Below are 14,094 nucleotides of genomic sequence, written 5' to 3' on the forward strand. Positions count from 1 at the left end.
TGTTGCGCTTGTTTTTCGTTTTCCTGAACACCTGGTTAAACTCGGTGAAGTGTGGGAGGGGAAACCACATTTTCATAAAAAACCCCAAAACGATGCTTTTGCCTGTACTGGTCACCGGAGTATCCCTTCAATTCTTGCGCTGTTTTATTTACATACTTCTCCCAGATTTCCGTCAAATTAAAACAAAAACAGGCAGTAACCTATTCCAGAAATTTACCATTAACAGTTCAAGAAACTTGGGGGGGGGTATTAGTGGTGGTGGTGGTGATGAGATCGTTTTAGGCTATTTGCTAGCATCTCCTTGAAAAACGGCCAACTAACCGTGGTTTGAACCACGCAGATGTCCCACATGTAACGTCTAATTTCCAAAAAATAAGTAGCCGAAATTCGAATAGCATCTACATCTGGCTACAAAACACGGACTCCCAGATATTCGTGTGTGTGTGTGTGTGTCTATATTAGCGTTATTTCCCAGCGGGGCGGTAAAAGGCGGCAACTCGCCACAAGTTGGCCGCTGGCCTCGCAAGGCTTCCTTTTAAAAACTCCTCCCTTCCCCAAACTTCGCGAAGAGCCGCCCTTCGGTCCGTCGTTCCTTCGCCCGGCCTGCTTTTTTCCCAACCTCGCTTTCCTCCCTCCGAAGCTCCTCTTTCTCTCATCGAACCGATTTTTTTCGGGGTTTCCTCGCTTTACGCCCCTGAGCGAGAGACCCCCCCCCAACGGTCACTTTTCTCGCTCAACCTGCTTCGTTCAGCCGCCCCCCCCGAAAAAAAGGCATGAGGCGACGGGTTGGCGCCCCTTCCTCCCTCCCGAGAACGACACGTGTTTCAATTTGAAACGCCCGTACACCCGCCAGCCGGGCTCAGAGCCAGTCCCCGCGGCTGGGAGGGGGAATAAAAAAGTCGGTGCTGTTTGCCGTCTGAGGAGTCTCCTTCGGCGTCTGCTCTGTCGGTCTCCCGCTTGAGAGAACCTTCCCACAGCGGGTCGGTGCGGCGAAGAGGCCGGGCTTCCGCCGTGAGTGTATGTGTGTCTTCCATTCCTGTCCTCGGGGGAGGGGAGCTCTTATGTTTTGTGTGTAAAGTACGGTGAAGAGAGGGAGAATAAAAGGGGGGGGTAGAGCGAGATCTCCACTCCAAAGCCCCGACGTTTCCTGCCTTCCAGTGCCCGGCGGCCGCCCCGCATTCTTGACATTCCTAGGCTGTGACTCCGCGAGGTCGTCGTCGTCTCCGCAGCGCTTGGATGAGGGAAAGAGAGAGAACCGCAGGGCAGGCGCGCTCGCCTCAGCAGCGCCCGGCCTTCGTTTTAATAACGAAACAGTAATCCCTGCATCCCCCCCCCCCCCCATATTCCCGGTTCTCCCGCTGCCTTCATTCTTCCCTGAAGTTTGCGCTCCCTTCCCTAATTCCAAACTTTTAGCGCCCTGCGCCTCAGGAAGGGAAGGGGGGAGAAACCAAAAGGCGGAGCCATTTCCCTCCCTCCCCCTTTTTTTGCCGCTCCCCCCAACACACCCAACCAGTACCCCGCTTCTCCTTCCCCTCAGCCCGCCCCAATCCCCTCCCCCGAGTAACTTTTTGCCAACGAACGGACCTCTCTCGCCCGAAACTTTCTCCCCCCCCCCACAACTCCGGATTGGATTCTTGTGGTTAAGACAGACGCCTGGTCCATCCCGTCGTGGCTAGATTTTTTTTTTCTACGGGATTTCCCCCTCCCCCACGAAAATTGTTTCTCTTTCATTCCCCCGCCCCTCCCGGGAGATGGAGGCGAGAGAAGGAAAAAAGAGGCTCGTGATCTGGCTGCTTTGGGCAAAACAGCGTTTGGGTTGATTCCCGAGACATGTGAAACAGGTAAGCGGGAGAGATGCAAAGAGTTCCAGAGTTGGGGGTGGTGGTGGCGGCGGCCTGGGCGAAAAAGTTTCCAAGCCTTAGCGTGCGAGAACACACTTGCCTTTGTAAGCGGGTCTGCAGTCTTGTTAGTCTTGGGTTGCTTTTATCGGCTGTGCTCCGATGATCATCATCATCGTTATCAAAGAACCAGTAATACACAGCAAACGAGATTTATATGCTGGATTTCGTATCACAAGTCGAACTTTTCCCAAGCGTTTAGAAACAGAAGATTGAGAGCAGAAGAAGACCTCATGGTCCATCTAGTCTGCCCTTATACTATTTCCTGTATTTTATCTTAGGATGGATATATGTTTATCCCAGGCATGTTTAAATTCAGTTACTGTGGATTTACCAACCGTGTCTGCTGAAAGTTTGTTCCAAGCATCCACTGCTCTTTCAATAAAAGGACTAAAAAGACACATTCCTTTAGACTGTGATGTATTATTATTGTTGTTGTTTTGTTGTTGTTTTGTTGTTGTTGTTGTTGTTATCATTATTATTATTCACAAAAACAGTAATACACAGCAAGCAAGATTTATATGCTGGATTTTGTATCACAATATCACAAGCAAACACTTCCCAAGCGTCTAGGACTGTGTGATGTTGTATTATTATTATTATTATTATTATTATTATTATTATTATTATCATCATCATCATCATCATCATCATCATCATCATCTTCTAATGTAGCCCAGTTAAGGAGCAGTTTGTGAGTCTTCTCTTTTCTGAAGAATGACTTTAGATAGAATTTAAGTTGTAAACTTTGCATGCGAAAGGAAAGGGAGCCAAGAGCGTTGGGAATAAAGTGAATTTGGAAAGTAACTAGACCAAATAAACCCTGTTTCAGTTTTCTAGATTACTGTTTCTGGTGTTGGTAAAAAATAACAACTGTGAACAGTTTTAACTTTCCTGCTCCATGGCTGACTTCCCCTGCGCTGCAGAATGACTTCTGTCCTTCAACTTTCAGCCAGCCACCCTCCCACTCTCCACTGGTGTGTGGAAGGGTATCTTTTGCTCTTTGTTCCCTGGCAGTCAAATCTCTGTTAGCTATCCATTTCGGGCAAATGCTGTGACAAGGTAACATCTGTTACTTGTCCTTGCATGGCGAAATCTTAACCTGGCCTTTTCCATCTTGGTGTCTTTTGGCTAGGTTATGGACTAGGCTTCTCGGCATCCCCAGCCATCCCTGGGCACAGGGATTTGAGGGTTGGGGGGTGAGTCCTTTGATTTATAACATCTGCAAAAGAAGTGTGGATATTTAAATATAGTAAGCAGGGTTTGGAACTTTCTGAGTTTCTTGTATGAAGGTTTTCTGAGAAAGTGCTGCAGGAATGAAGGGGAAGGGGGAAAGTCGTGCCAAACGATGTTTCCTCTGCCCTCGTGATGTGTTTATTCCAGTGAAGTGTGCATTGTAAAGTTAAAAGCTGCTTTTAAAAAATGCTTTGTAGATCCTCTTAGTGCATTGGATTTTACAAGTTTTAAGCTTTTTCTAAGAATTTAAGACTCTAAAAAAAGCCACACCATAGCCGTACAAATACTCTTTAGTAATTGTACATCCAAATGTGGCCTTAGGAGAGGCCCTTAGAGTTAAAAGGCAACCCTACTCTTTTTGTCTTTTCCAAAGGTGTAGGTTTCACACATTTGCTTGCATAAGTATATACCACAATTATACAAAGTTATTTTAAAATACAATTACTGTATTGTCACTCAGAATTCCTAAAACATGATTTCATTTTTGTATGTGCTTAGGTGGGAGCAAAAGCATGGAAATGTTTTTTTTTTCCCATTTGCGTCTCTGTGCTAGGTGTGGTAAAGCCTCCAGATGTTACTAAGTATAATTTTCCATTGGCCTCAGCCAACGTAGCAGTGGTGAGGGAGGTTGGCAGTGGCAACATCTGGAAAAGAACAAATTCTTCATTGTTGCTGGACATTAAGAGATAGAGGATTCTTACTCTATTTTATTATTCAGTTTCTTCACCTACTCATAAATGTCGATGGATTCCTTTTTTACAGTACAACTATGTACAGTATAACTGAATGACTAGCTAATATGGGAATGGATTCCATTGGAATCAGCAGTGTGTTTTAGGCTATGAGAAAACTTTTTCATGTTGAATATTATGACATCACATGGTGTCAGAGAACCGTAGAGTTTGAGCTGTGGAGCAAATGTGCTTGAGCTTATGTTAACGCCAGGAAACAAAGTACCGTAGTTACACAAATGTGAAGTTGTTTACAAAATCCAGTGTTCTGTTCGTCATTGCATCATGCTGTTATCACTAAGATGAATAATTATATCCTATGTTTTGTCTGCCCCATCACATTTGTTGATGGATTTTCGAGGGATGTTCTAATTTTCCAATTCTTCTGAATTGTAACACAGTGCATAAAAATAACTATAACAAAGAATCATAAAAATATAATCATGAATGGATACAAATGAAAGGATATTGGTAAACTGTGCAAAACTATTGGCAATGTTAATAAACAGTCAGCGTTGGGAATAACAAATTTAGAATACTGCTTCATGATTACCATTGAAAATATTTAATCATGCCAGACAAATCTAATTGCATTATTTGACAAAGAGCCTATATTAATAGACTAGCAAAATGCTGTGGACGTTGTATATTTGGACTCTAGTAATGCATTTGACAGACCACAGCCTACTTCTTAGTAAGGTAGAAAAATGTGAGATAGCAGTACAACCAGTCAGCATTTGTAACTGTCTGATCAACTGTACCCAAACTGTAGTTCCTCAATGGAACTACATCCACATAGATGAAAACATGCAGTGGCAAACTCCAAGGTTCTGTCTGGCCCAATACTCTTCAGTATCTCCATAAATGATTTAGATTAGGGGGATAAAAGAGAAAGTCATCGAATTTTCAAGATGGGGGTGACAACAGCTGGAGGAAGGGGAACAGCCAACCCTTTAGAACAGGGGTGGGCAATTAATTTTGCCATGGGGCCGCATGAGAAATTGGGATGGTTTTAGAGGGCCGGATTAATATACAGTAATGAACTTAGTTCTACCCAATACTGTATATTTTTGGGTAGAGCTGAGTTAATTATATTATAATTTTAAATTATAATTATATTATATATATATAATTATATATTATAATTATGTTATAATCATAAATTAATTGCCCACCCCTTCTCCATGGAGAGAAGCTTCTGTCTCTCTGATTTTCTCTGGCTTTTATTTCTGCTTTTGGGCAGTTCTTTACTTCAATTTCAAAATATTCCTTTCAGGTGCCTCTCTTCAACTGACCTACATTGTCAGTTGAGAAAACATAGTGGAGGCTTTGCCTGAAAGTAGCTTTGGATTCCTTTCCTTCCTCCTCCTCCCTTTCCCCCCCCCCTGAGAGCTGGGGGGGGTTGCTTTAAATTTCTTGGAAAAGCCAATGAAACCAATGAACAATTTAAAAATGAGCATTTATTGGACTTTTGCAAAAGGGCATGGAAAGAGAATTTCTCCTTCCTTCCTCCCACCATTTCTCCTTCCTTCCTCCCTCCATTTCTTCTTCCTTCCTCCCTCCATTTCTTCTTCCTTCCTTCCTCCATTTCTTCTTCCTTCCTTCCTCCATTTCTCCCTCCTTCCTTCCTTCATTTCTCCTTCCTTGCTTCCTTCCTTGCTTCCTTCCTTGCTTCCTTTCTTGCTTCCTCCCTCCCTCCCTCCCTTCCTTCTTCTGCCCAGGTCTGCTTTAGAAGATAGGCCCAAGATCCAGAAGGATCTTTACAGACTTGAAGACTGGGCCCTATCCAACAAAATGCAACTCAGTGGTGACAAAATAAGGTTTTGTATTTAGATAAGAAAAAACAACACAGGTAGGTAGTGCTTGGCTGAACAGCAGTAACTCTGAGAGGGATCTAGGAGTTCCGGTGGACAACAGATTAAGTATGAGCAAGAAGTGTTATTTTTTAATTGAATTTATATATCACCTTTTCCCCAAGAGCTCAGGGTGATTTTTGTGTGGCTCTCTCTTTAGTTTATTCTCACCGGAACAATTCTACAGGGTATCATGGGCTGCATTTGATCCTAAAATCACCCAAAGACTCCCACGCTGAGGATACATGATGGTCCAGTTAGAGTTGTCTTTTCCAGGCATCTTATAAATCTAACTGATTTATATCAGATGTTTGGAGTTTTTCCAGTGGCCTAGCAGGCTGTTCAGTGGAATGTTTGTACTGACTTCAAAAGATTGTCCTTCAGTGCCTGTCTCTGAGTTCATCTATATTGGTTCATAGGTGAACTGAGGACCTTTGGGAAATGAAGTACAATTGTATCTCAGTACTCTTCATTAAGTGATTCCGGGAGGTATGACAATTACTAAAAATGATGAGAATCAAACAAATCATGTGATCTACCATGTGACCCTTTGTTTTGGCTGGAAAGAACTTCCTGTTGCTCTCCACTGCCACCTCTCTTTTCCTATCTCAGCAACCTTCCCAACTTGACCAACTCCTATTCGCGCTCTGCAGCTGTCCTCTGCGTCCTTTTTCAGTGACCTTCCAGATATGGCTATCGTCTTATCTGTTCTCCACAGCCATCCCCCTCTTCCTATTATAATGTGTTGAGTACCGAACAAACAATGAGTATCAGGACAAAATTTTCATATCAAAATACGTTGAGTACCAAATTAGATGAGTTTTGAAGTAGTCGAGTACCAAGGTACCAATGTGGCTACAGAGATATCCGAAGGTGGAAGAAGATGGAGAGTGAATCTGAGTGGTTTCTGGGGGAGGTATGGTGATCTGAAGGTGACTGCAACAAAGGCCAAGGAACTGTTGAGTAGACTGGTTCCTTGGAAGCTCTCTGAGTAGTGAATGGATGGGAAGTTGTCCCCATGTATTCAGGATGGCTGCTTCTCATGAGGAGACTTCAGGACAATAGAATTAGCCACCTTGCATGTAAGTAGGCAAAAACCTTTAAAGGACATTTATAAGGCACACATTCTAGTAACTTTTAGAAGTTGCTCATTAACTACTTCTAAGCTGTTAGAGATGTTCAGAACAAGAAGTTTGAAAACACCCAGTGAGTCTGCTTTCAATCCTGGAGATTAAAGAAAAATTTAATCATAAGCCTAAGAATTCAAAGAATTGGAAATAGTAAAAAGCTAAATAGGATTTTGATCTCATAAATTTTTAAATGAACTAAGCGTTCAGATAAAATTGGAGTGTTGAAAGTTTTACAATAAGACTTAATTATTAAATTAAAAGGGACCATTTTCTTCCTTTGTTCTGCAATCAATAGAATAAAATAGTGCTAGTCTATTACTACTTAAACATGTATGTTCTTAGATTCATTGTCAATTTTTTTCATGCTCTGATTACCTGAAATATAACAAATGAGCTCACTGTCTTGAGACCCAGAGAATTAAATCAGATTTCTTGTTGAACTGATAAAAGAAGATGTATAGTTGCAGGAAATTAAAATTTGGAACAAGCTGCTTAAAATATACATTTGAGTTTTCCATAATGGAGCTGTATATTCCATAAAGGAACAAAGGAAAATTACATACTGGTAGTCTTCAACTTACAATTACAATTGAGCCTAAAATATACGTTGGTAAGTAAGAAATTTGTTAAATGAATTTTGGCTCATTTTACTATTTTTCTTGTTACATTTGTTAAGTGCATCACTGCTGTGGTTAAGCTAGTGACATGGTTGTTAAGTGAACCTGATTTCCCTGTTGACATTGCTTGTCAAAAGGTTACAAAATGGGATCACGTGATTCAAAGTTCATAAATGTGAACTAGTTGTCACGCATTCAAATGCAAATCATATGGCTATGGGGATGCTGCAAAGGTTGTAAAAAATGGTCCTTAGTCAGTTTTTTCAGTACTGCCATAACTTCAAATGGTTACTGAATGGACTGTTGTAAATCGAGGACTACCAGATAATCAAATTACACCAGTCTATCTACATGTTTTGTCTACATCAATGACTGTGTTCTTTCTCAGGCCTCGCTTAAAGCTGAAAATATATTTTATTATTATGTTTTCATAATAATGCCTTTGATTTTTGCAGATGAGCATGTTTATAACAAATAGTTCATTACACAAAGGAAATGGATAGGATTTCTGAAGCTTTTATTTGTAGTTTAAGACCATGTAAGATAGCGACCCTGAACCTTGTATCATGTTTTAGATTTCAACTCCCAGATTTTTCAAAATTTATTGTGTTATAAATTGAAGGATGCCAAGTTCAGGACTGCTAATCTTGCACATTTAATTGCATAGGTTTCTGAAGATAAGAGACGTTGGCTGCTAAAGGGTCACAAGATCTAGGACAATACATTATGAAATTAAACCTTCCATCAGTGTTCTTGTTGGATGCCAAGAAAGTCTGATCGAATAAAAAGATGAGATACAAGAAAGTTATTTAGCAACTGCCTCATTTAGTGTCATTTAGTGTCAGGTGTGAAGAATCAGGTTCATCTAAGTTTCAGTTCAGAAGATTTTATTGCTCAAGACTATACACAAGAATCTAGTCAACTAATGGTCAGCACTAAATTAGGGCTAGATAAGAGTTTACAAAATTCAAGGGCTGGAGTATTTGTGACCATGTAACAATTCTAGGCTAAGTCCTCTCTTTATCCCCCCCAAAAGGTTCTGCCTATTCTTCTACATTTAATGACAATTTGCAGTTACCCTGGTGATAAAAAGTAATTTTATAACCAATCTTTGTATTTATGAGTAGCAAAAGAAAGCTGAAGTAAGATCATAAGCTCAGGTGTGTTTTTTTTTTCTTTAGCTCCTGTGAATTTTAGAATTACTTTAGTTTTTTTTTACTGGGTTCACTAATTGTAGATTGCCAGGGAACTGATTGTTTAGATTTGTATTTATGGATCGATCTCCAGTGAGCACCAGTTGGACCTTCTGGGGTTAGTGGTTGAATATGTCTTTGACTTCTTTCAGACTGGTTTCGAAAAGTGCCTTTCTTCCAGCATGCTGTGGATGCAGGTTGCCACCTTAGCCTCACTTTGCGACTCTGGGGACCATGCTTCCCTGGCCACGGGTCTACCTTTTTTGCAGGGGACCTCTAATCTCAAGTCCCCAGCCATTCACCAGTATCCCATTTGAGATCTGACCACAGTTTTGCAGGCTCTGACCAAATCTCCATTTGAACCTTTGCGGTCGGCTTGCCTATGTTACTTATTGTAGAACTTGACATTCTTGGTGACTATGACTTGGCAAATCTGGTGGCATTGATATGCAAGGACCTGTGCATCTTCCATGCGGATAGGGTGCTTCTGCGGTTGGACACTTTGTTCCTTCTGAAGGTCAACTCCATCTTCCATCATGCTCAGGAATTGATTTTGCCTAGCTTTTGTCCGGTTGCACACCATGAGTTGGAGATCCGGTGGCATACTCTGGACATGCGGAAGGCTCTTCACTTCTACATCCACAAGACCGCCCCCTCAGAAAGACAGAGGACTTGTTTGTGTTGTTTTGGCCCTCTTCGCTTAGCCACAAGGTTTCACCTTCCACAATCAGCAGCTGGTTTTGGGCCTTCACCTCCAAGGCATATGAGTCTCAGTCTCTTCCGGTATCTCAGGATGTGATGGCACACTCGACCCGGAGTATGGCTACCATGGCTGCCTGATCTACCCAGGGTTAAGTTGAAGAGATCTATCAGACGGTGATGTGGATGTTGGCATTTTCTTTCATCTGCCATTACCGCATTGACTTGTTTGCTTTGGCTGACGTAGCCTTCAGCCGGCGCATGCTGCAGAAGTCTGTTGGACTTCTTGCCTTTGTTATGTCGCATCCTGGACTCTCTCTTTCATATGAGGGAAAAGGAGCATTGGTTCTTACCTGATACCCCCTTTTTACGAGGTTTGAAGGGAAAGTGCAGTCCCACCACTGGGTCTGGTTTTTGGCCGGCCTCCGGGAGGGAGTTTGGTGTTTCATATTTCTGTAGATCTGTCTGGAGTCTTTTGCCACAGTTCCTGGATTCTGCTGTGAGATTATGTGATCTGCTTCAGACGTAGGAAACGTCATCAGGGAAGCAGATCCTCAGAAAATTCAGTCCAGTCCATAGAGCTATGGGGCTAGAGCAGGGGTCCCCAAACTTTTTACACAGGGGGCCAGTTCACTGTCCCTCAGACTGTTGGAGGGCCGGACTATAAAAAAAACTATGAACAAATCCCTCTGCACACTGCACATACCTTATTTTAACATAAAAAAACAAAATGTGAATGTACTATTTAGAGGGAGGGAAGAAGTCTGAAATTCATACATGTTTATGTTTTGTTTTTAATTTTTTTTTGTTAACATCTGATTGGCTATACAAGGTTTTATTGGTTTATAGAAAAATGTATAAAAATATTTATAGAAAAATATATAAAGAAGGAAGCACTTTGGCATAACGATTAATAAGTTAGAAATATAATTGGTGTTGTACTTTTTGAAGGAACATTAAGGAGAGAATTTAATTGAAAGAAAAGTATGTACCTGGATGACAACATTAGAAAAAAAACTTTTGCAACTTTTTTGAGGATTGATATTAGTTACTGACAAAATACCGCATTTTATTCAGGGAAAATTAGATGGTACATTGTATTGTTTGAATGTATGTTGAGAGAAAAATTTAACAAAATGTACACTCCCCCCCCAAAGACTTTCCTCCCTCCGCCCTTCCATTCATTTCATTCTTCCTTCCTTCCTTGTTCCCTCCATTTCTTCTTCCTTCCTTCCTTCCTCCTTTCCTTCCTTCCTTTTCCTGCCATTTCTCCTTCTTTCCCTCCCTCCCTCCTTCCCACTTCTCTCTTCCCTCTCCCTTTTTTCCCTTTCTCATTTGTTTTGTTTCCCTCTCCCTCATTCTTTCCTTCCATCATTTTCTCATTTTTCTCTTTTTCTCTCTCACATTCCCTCCCCCTCACTTGTTTTCTCTCCCTCTCTCTCTTTCTTTCTTTCTCTCTCTCTCTCTCTCTCCTTTTCTTCTCTCTTCCTTCCTGTCTTCTTTTTTTTCTGCCCTGCAACACGCCACAGGGCAGTCGGCTGCAAGCAGAAGCTCCCAAGACGGTGGCACCGACGTCGGGTCGCAGTACATTGCTGGCGCTGCGCTGGGCATGGGCACGGGGCTGGCACTGGCCCGCTGGCTGGCCCAGGACAGAGGTGCCAGCCCCATGCCCAGCGCAGCGCCAGCAATGTACGGCGTCCTGCAACACATCAAGCCGCCGCCGCTGGTGCCTTGCAGCCAACCGCCCCACCGCCACCTTACGACTACTGCTGTGCCCTCCCGCTTGACCCACGCTGTGCCATCTTTGTGGCTTGCCCTGCTGCCCCGCGCCCACCAGAGCTCCCGGTGTGGCCGAAGCGCGGGGCGGAGTAGGTGGCGGCGGTTGCTTCAGGCCCGCCCCCGAGCTGAGCTTCCTTTGGCTTCCTTCGAGGCAAAAGCTGCAAAGCTCACCTGCCGCCTCAAAGGAAGCCAAAAGAAGCTCAGCTCAACGAGGACCGGCTGTTGGTCCCTTGAAGCTGCCACCGCCGCCGCCCACTGCGGAGATCCCTTCGCCCAAACGGAGGCGGCGGGCTCAAGGGACCAAGAGCCGGTCTTTCTCGGCACTGAATTGTTGCAGCCTCAGCCTCCGGGTGAAGGGATCTCCTCAAGCAACGCAGCTCCGAAAAGGACCGGCTCTTGGTCCCTTGAACCTGCCGCCGCCTCCGTTCGGGCGAAGGGATCTCTGCAGTGGGCGGCGGCGGCGGTGGCAGCTTCAAGGGACAAACAGCCGGTCCTCGTTGAGCTGAGCTTCCTTTGGCTTCCTTCGAGGCGGCAGGTGAGCTTTGCAGCTTTGCCCCGAAGGAAGCCAATGGAAGCTCAGCTCGGGGGCGGGCCTGAAGCAGCCGCCGCCGCCTACTCCGCCCCGTGCTTCGGCTGCGCCGGGGCCAAGTAAGCCGAGGCTAGGCCCGTCACCCCCGGCTCCAAGCGCGGGGCCTGGGCGGCGGGCAACCATAGGGAGGGCCTCCCTGTCGCCTGGCCGGGACGGTGTGGCCGTTAACAATTTAGTGCGCGGGGTCCTGATGGCTTGTTTACTGCCCCCTCCAGACGCTCTTGCAGGGCTTCCAGGCTCCCTGGGGGGCAGCAAAGAAGCAAAAAAGCAGCACTCTCCCGTTCTCTCTCTCCCTCTCTTTCTTGCTTTATTTTTCTCTCTCAGTCCCTTTCTATGTCTCCCTCTTTCTCTCTCTCCCTCTCTTTCTTGCTTTATTTTTCTCTCTCAGTCCCTTTCTATGTCTCCCTCTTTCTCTCTCTCCCTCTCCGCAGCAGACCCCCCCCAACACCAAAAGTGCCCAAACGTGCGCAAACCTCACCGGTGCAAAAAAAAAAAAAAAAAAAAAGCAAAAAAGCGGCACCGGAGGGACCAAGACGGTCTGCAGCTGAGTGTCTGGAGGAGGAGGCGGAAAGCCAGGGGGCGGGGAGGAAAGCAATTGGCTAATTTCTTTCTCGCCTTTAGGGAGAGGTTAGGTTAGGTTTAAGTTTATTGGATTTATATGCCGCCCCTCTCCGCAAACTCGGGGCGGCTCACAACAATAATAAAACAAAAAAAAACCAAAAACAGTACAGTACATAATACCAAATCCAATGCCCACCCATCTAGTTACAATTTAAATTAATAATCTCATAAAAACAGTATATATAAAAAACAGGCACACAGTCAATCAATCAACAAAACAACATGGGCAAGGGGGAGGTGTTTTAGTTCCCCCATGCCTGACGGCAAAGGTGGGTCTTAAGGAGTTTACGAAAGGCAGGGAGGGTGGGGGCAATCCTAATCTCAGGGGGGAGCTGGTTCCAGAGGGTCGGGGCCCCCACAGAGAAGGCTCTTCCCCTGGGTCCCGCCAGACGACATTGTTTAGTCGACGGGACCCGGAGAAGGCCAACTCTGTGGGACCTAACCGGTCGCTGGGATTCGTGCGGCAGGAGGCGGAACTGTTGCTGCTCTGCCATAGGGTGCTTTCCTCCCCGCCCCCTGGCTTTCCTCTTCCTTGCCACCGCCAGACGCTCAGCAGCAGAGTGGAGGGGAGATTCGGGAACTTAGTATATTATATATGGTAAAATCTTGTACGCTGCTGCGGGCCGGGTAAATAGCCTCAGCGGGCCGCATCCAGCCCGCGGGCCATAGTTTGGGGACCGCTGGGCTAGAGTAACCCATCCTGGACTCTCCCTTCAATCCTTGTAAAAAGGGCATATCAGGTAAAAAACAACACCCTTTTTAGATAGAAGTAATGATTGAAAAGTTTAGTAAATTAAGCACACTTTTAAAAAAAATGTAATTTAGCATTCTATGTCTTCTATTGGCTTGCCCAGAAGAGAATGAATTAGTTCCCCGCTGCTTGACCTGTCTGTTCTGAGCATTTGAAATCTGAGAAGCTGCATGTATCTCCTGTTCCGGCAGCCAAATACCAGGGAAAAAAATGCCTGCTATCACAAAATTGCAGAAACAGCAAGTTCTTGCTTGTTATTTTGCGACATCATACTTTTTCAGTGTCCATCAACTCAATAGAAAAAGCAGTTGAGCCATTGAAAGGTTTTGTGGGGTCAAGAATTCTCCTATACTTGTTTCTGTAAAATTGATTATTTGTATAGTTAACTTTACTATTGCAAGTTGTAAAGCTGCAGTTCTTTTCAAACCCTCTTCATTTTATGGACAAACATGCACACAGCCCCAAAAATCTTGCACAGAGTGTTTCTCAACCTTGGCAGCTTGAAGATGTGTGAACTGGAGCTCCCAGAATTCCTCAGATGCATTCTGGCTGGGGAATTGTTAAGGAGTGTGCAACGCAACCCCTGAATGATCAAGGATGCACATGCACAAAGAAAAATGTGGAATTCCAGCAGATATCCAGGAAATATGAGTAATGGTTCACTCATACAAACCAGATACATTAAAGTGTATAAAATTGTGTTTACTTTAGAAATAGCACAGACAAGTTAAACAGTTAGATCATGCACATTAAAATCAGTCAATCTCTTTCAATACAACAATAATATTACAAGCCTGTCTTTGTCTTACATATCAGACGTACATCTTACAAATACATCAAACTAACATCGAACGCACAGAACTTACTACATCTGTTACAGTAAATCTGCAAAATGAACAGAGAGAGCAGAGAGAAAGAATCCTGCTTTCTGACTCCCTCTTATGGCAATTTGCAACACTACTTAAAGCTATAGTACTTCAATACAAACAAACATTCA

General features: G+C 44.0%; 1 protein-coding gene across 4 annotated transcripts in view; it reads left to right on the top strand.

Annotated features, from left to right (window-relative positions):
• The first annotated feature begins 935 nt into the window (after positions 1-935).
• Positions 936-14,094, top strand: part of PTPN14 (protein tyrosine phosphatase non-receptor type 14) — a 136,989-nt gene continuing 123,830 nt past the window's right edge. For 2 of the 4 annotated variants that reach the window (XM_070734425.1, XM_070734426.1), the window contains exon 1: positions 1,747-1,841. The gene's annotated coding sequence lies outside the window, so the exon portion shown is untranslated. Of the gene's footprint in view, positions 1,012-1,289; positions 1,842-14,094 lie in introns of those variants that run through there. The other 2 variants (XM_070734424.1, XM_070734423.1) reach the window with 2 other exon arrangements.

Source organism: Erythrolamprus reginae, chromosome 1 (assembly GCF_031021105.1).
Source record: "Erythrolamprus reginae isolate rEryReg1 chromosome 1, rEryReg1.hap1, whole genome shotgun sequence".
NCBI classification, from domain to species: Eukaryota; Metazoa; Chordata; class Lepidosauria; order Squamata; family Dipsadidae; genus Erythrolamprus; species Erythrolamprus reginae.